Genomic DNA, 5,730 nt, shown 5'->3' on the forward strand with positions numbered 1-5,730 from the left:
TCGGTTCGCTTGTGAACGTCACATCTCGGAAGAGACCTCTGCTTTGAAGAAGCAGCACTTTGTTACTCTCAAACTGAACAGCCGCTAGCAGATGACTTCATATTTGCTATTAATAAGGAACATTCACACTATTTATGGAGGATTGTTTTTTGTTTTTTTTGTACTTCTGCCATGTCTGAGTCTGGCGTAAACAACAATGTTGTTTACATGCATTTGGTTTGTTTCCAAAATGACGTTCATAACCTGCAAAGACTGAGTAATCCTGCAGAGGATTGAGTTGACTCTTTTGAACTCTTCCCGGTGTGACCTTTTGTTCTGCACACATCTGCATGACAAACGCACATCTGTGTTACCCGGCTGAAAGTTACTTTGCTTGCCTGGTGAGTGAGTGGGGGGGGGGGGTGAGGGGTGGGGGGGGGGGTGTCCGGCAACAATGGAGGACGGAGCAGCGCGCATGAGCGCTCAAACAAACAAACATCACTCCGTGACCGTGAACGCATCACCGTTCCGGCCGCGAGCACGCCCAAGGCAGGGCGCGTGCACGCGAACACGGCATAAAGAAAGGTGGAGAAAACTCACCTCTCGTCTTCTCGCAGCCTCTTGGCGTCCGTGGTCGTCGTGGGCAAACACAACAGCACACTAGACTAGACGGACACACAAGGAGGCAGGCCGCCTCTCCGCCTCTCCTCCGCCTCTCCGCCAGGCGGACACGCCCTCCCTCCTGCATGCGCGCGCACGCACAGGTTGTGCAAGGTAGCGGGCTGCGTGGAACGCCATGTTGCAACTTTTATGACGTCATGTCACCTTAGTGCTTATCAATTCCGTCTTTGTGTCATTTTTTTTTTTTTTTTGTCTTTTTACCAAACAACCGCTAGAAATAAGGTTTTTTTTGGGGTCAAGTTCTGACATGTTCCCTTTTCCCACGTTATGTAATGTTGCGTAAACACACCACGGCATGCCGTTACGTGACATTATAGCTATAGATGTCATGTGATAGGGTGAAATGTCACGTGTAATGCTGCGTTTACAAAAGTGTGGCCGGGGGGCCATTTGAGGCCCGCAGCTACCTTTTTAACGGCACAATGTAAAAATACTATTAAAATAAAAAATAAAATTTTTTATTGATCTGAAGGTGATCGAGAGATTTAAGTGTTGAAGAAAGAAAAAAAAGACTTATTTTTAAAACATTTATGAGGGGCACCCTTTTGGACCCAAAGAATTTTAGTGTGATTTTTTTTTTTAATTGTCATTGCTCAAAACATAATAATGCATTAAAACTAGAGATGTCCGATAATATCGGTCTGCCGATACTATCGGCCGATATATGCGTTAAAATGTAATATTGGAAATTATCGGTATCGTTTTTTTTATTATCAGTATCGGGTTTTTTGTTTTTTGTTTTTTTTATTTTTTTTTTTATTATTAAATCCACATAAAAAACACAAGATACACTTACAATTAGTGCACCAACCCAAAAAACCTCCCTCCCCCATTCACACTCATTCACACAAAAGTGTTGTTTCTTTCTGTTATTAATATTCTGGTTCCTACATTATATATCAATATATATCAATACAGTCTGCAAGGGATACAGTCCGTAAGCACACATGATTGTGCGTGCTGCTGGTCCACTAATAGTACTAACCTTTAACAGTTAATTTTACACATTTTCATTAATTACTAGTTTCTATGTAACTGTTTTTATATTGTTTTACTTTCTTTTTTATTCAGGAAAATGTTTTTGATTTATTTATCTTATTTTATTTGATTCATTTTTTTAAAAAGTACCTTATCTTCACCATACATGGTTGTCCAAATTAGGCATAATAATGTGTTAATTCCACGACTGTATATATCGGTTGATATCGGTATCAGTAATTAAAGAGTTGGACAATATCGGCATATCGGATATCGGCAAAAAGCCATTATCGGACATCCCTAATTAAAACCAATGTTGTTATGAATTACTGACCTATTTAAGGCTCCAATTACTTCACATCAAATATTCCACTTTGATGTTAGAATGGATGAAAAGCGGACGTGACGATAGCTCATAGATTACATTAAAGGTTCATTTGTTCAACCTTGGCCCGCGGCTTTGTTCAGTTTTAAATTTTGTCCCACTCAAATGCTATCTATAATTAATTTGGTATTTTTCTGTAAAAAAAAAATAGGAATATACATAGTTTGTCATTACTGGCATATTACTTAAAATAACAGGCGGATTGTTTATTTACAGATAATGTCTTCAATTCTACAGTTTCATAAACTATTTTAAAAAAATAGAAAAATTACAGTAGAAATTTAGAGTAAATTAAGGGTAAATTAACCATAAAAATAGGATTTTTTTTACAGTGTACTGTAAACAACTGCTAGAAAGAATGTTTTTTGTGGGGGTCAAGTTCTGACATGTTCTCTTTTCCCACGTTATGTAATGTTGTGTAAACACACCACGGCATGCCGTCACGTGAAATTATAGCTATAGATGTCATGTGATACGGCGAAATGTCACGTGTGACGCGGGGTTTACAAAAGTGTGGCCGGGGGGCCATTTGAGGCCCGCAGCTACCTTTTTAACGGCACAATGTAAAAATACTATTAAAAAAATTTTTAAAAAATAAAAAAAAAGTGGAAAAAAGAGCATACAGGTGAAACAAACTAAGTTTTCTTTGACAAAAAGTGCATTAAAAATATGAAAAAATTACATTTACTTCACATTAAATATTAATTTTTGAAATATTTTTTTGGGGGAAAATATGGCATATTTTGTGTGTTTGCCACTTTAAAAAAGCATTACAAAAATAATAAAAACTTGTATTCGATGGATTGATCTGAAGGTGATCTAGAGATTTAAGCGTTGAAGAAGAAAAAAGAAAAAAAAACTTATTTTTAAAACATTTATGAGGGGGACCCTTTTGGACCCAAATAATTTTAGTGTGATTTTTTTTTTAATTGTCATTGCTCAAAACATAATAATGCATTAAAATCAATGTTGTTATGAATTACTGACCTATTTAAGGCTCCAATTACTTCTCATGAAATATTCCACTTTGAAATATTTTGATGCATATTTTGTGTGTATGCCCTATAGAAATAGTTTTCTTTGACAAAAAAGGTATAAAACAAACAAATTAAAAGAAAAACAAATTATAATCGACAGATAGATCTGAAGTTGATCTAAAGATTTAAGCATTGAAAAAAAAAAAAGAATTATTTTTAACACATTTATGAGGGGGACCCTTTTGGATCCAAATCATTTTAGTGTGATTTTTTTTAAACTGTCATTACTCAGAAATAATAATGAATCAAAATCAATGTTATGAATTATTGATCTATCCAAGGCTCTAATTACTTCACATTGAAAATTCCACTTGAAAGTATTGTTCAGGTAAAATATGGAATATTTTGTATGTTTGCCACTTTAAAAACAAAGTTTTCTTTGACAAAAAGTGCATTAGAAATATGAAAAAATAATAAAAATGTATACTCTACGAATAAATCTGAAGTTGATGATTTTTAAATGTGTAAAACTCTTTATAAAAATTTTATGAGTGGGACCCTTTTGTTCCAAATAATTTTAGTGGGATTTTTTTTAACTGTCATTGCTCAGAAATAATAATGAATCAAAATCAATGTTATGAATTATTGACCTATCCAATGCTCTAATTACTTCACATTGAAAATTCCACTTGAAAATATTGTTCAGGTAAAATATGGAATATTTTGTATGTTTGCCACTTTAAAAACAAAGTTTTCTTTGACAAAAAGTGCATTAGAAATATGAAAAAATAATAAAAATGTATACTCCACGGATACATCTTAAGTTGATGATTTTTAAATGTGTAAAACTCTTTATAACAATTTTATGAGGGGTACCCTTTTGTTCCAAATTATTTTAGTGTGATTTTTTTAAAACTGTCATTGCTCAGAAATAATAATGAATCAAAATCAATGTTGTTATGAATTATTGACCTATTTAAGGCTCTAATTACCGCTCAATGAAAATTCCACTTGAAAATATTGTTCGGGTGAAATATGGCATATTTTGTGTGTTTGCCACTATAAAAAAACATTAAAAACTGCTATATTCGATGGATAGATCTGAAGTTGATCTAGAGATTTAAGCGTTGAAGGGGGAAGAAAAAGACTTATTTTTAACACATTTATGAGGGGGACCCTTTTGGATCCAAATCATTTTAGTGTGATTTTGGTTTAAACTGTCATTGCTCAGAAATAATAATGAATCAAAATCAATGTTATGAATTATTGACATATCCAAGGCTTTAATTACTGCTCATTGAAAATTCTAATTTAAAATATTGTTGGGGTAAAATATAGCATATTTTGTGTGTTTGCCACTTTAAAAAACAAAGTTTTCTTTGACAAAAAGTGCATTAGAAATATGAAAAAATTATAAAACTGTATACTCCACGGATAAATCTGAAGTTGATCTAAAGCCATTGAAAGTTTTTTGTTTTTTTTAATGTGTAAAACTCTTTATAACAATTTTATGAGTGGTACCCTTTTGTTCCAAATTATTTTAGTGTGATTTTTTTAAAACTGTCATTGCTCAGAAATAATAATGAATCAAAATCAATGTTGTTATGAATTATTGACATATTTAAGGCTCTAATTACTTCTCATTGATAATTCCACTTGAAAATATTGTTCGGGTGAAATATGGCATATTTTGTGTGTTTGCCACTTTAAAAAAACATTAAAAACTGCTATATTCGATGGATAGATCTGAAGTTGATCTAGAGATTTAAGCGTTGAAGGGGGAAGAAAAATACTTATTTTTAACACTTTTATGAGGGGCACCCTTTTGGATCCAAATCATTTTAGTGTGATTTTAGTTTAAACTGTCATTGCTCAGAAATAATAATGAATCAAAATCAATGTTGTCATGAATTATTGACCCATTCAAGGCTCTAATTACTGCTCAATGAAAATTACAATTTCAAATATTGTTGGGGTAAAATATGGCACATTTTGTGTGTTTTCCACTTTAAAAAACAAAGTTTTCTTTGACAAAAAGTGCATTACAAATATGAAAAAATAATAAAAAACTTATACTCCACGGATAAATCTGAAGTTGAAAGTTGTTTTTTTTAAATGTGTAAAACTCTTTATAACAATTTTATGAGTGGGACCCTTTTATTCCAAATTATTTTAGTGTGATTTTTTTAAAACTGTCATTGCTCAGAAATAATAATGAATCAAAATCAATGTTGTTATGAATTATTGACTTATTTAAGGCTTTAATTACTTTTAATTGATAATTCCACTTGAAAATATTGTTCGGGTGAAATATGGCATATTTTGTGTGTTTGCCACTTTAAAAAAACATTAAAAACTGCTATATTCGAAAGCGTTGAAGGGGGAAGAAAAAGACTTATTTTTAACACATTTATGAGGGGGACCCTTTTGTATCCAAATCATTTTAGTGTGATTTTGGTTTAAACTGTCATTGCTCAGAAATAATAATGAATCAAAATCAATGTTATGAATTATTGACCTATCCGAGGCTCTAATTACTTCTCATTGAAAATTCTAATTTAAAATATTGTTGGGGTAAAATATGGCATATTTTGTGTGTTTGCCACTTTAAAAAACAAAGTTTTCTTTGACAAAAAGTGCATTAGAAATATGAAAAAATAATAAAAAACTTATACTCCACAGATAAATCTGAAGTTGATCTAAAGCCATTGAAAGTTGTTTTTTTTAAAT

At 32.3% G+C, this 5,730-nt stretch overlaps 1 protein-coding gene across 1 annotated transcript in view; it reads right to left on the reverse strand.

The window, feature by feature from the left end:
• Positions 1–716, reverse strand: part of rnf152 (ring finger protein 152) — a 60,432-nt gene extending 59,716 nt beyond the window's left edge. Inside the window, exon 1 of the mRNA XM_062021949.1 lies at positions 580–716. The gene's annotated coding sequence lies outside the window, so the exon portion shown is untranslated. The remainder of the gene's footprint in view (positions 1–579) is intronic.
• Between the last annotated feature and the right edge of the window lie 5,014 nt (positions 717–5,730).

This window comes from Entelurus aequoreus, linkage group LG15, assembly GCF_033978785.1.
Source record: "Entelurus aequoreus isolate RoL-2023_Sb linkage group LG15, RoL_Eaeq_v1.1, whole genome shotgun sequence".
Classification (NCBI taxonomy): Eukaryota; Metazoa; Chordata; class Actinopteri; order Syngnathiformes; family Syngnathidae; genus Entelurus; species Entelurus aequoreus.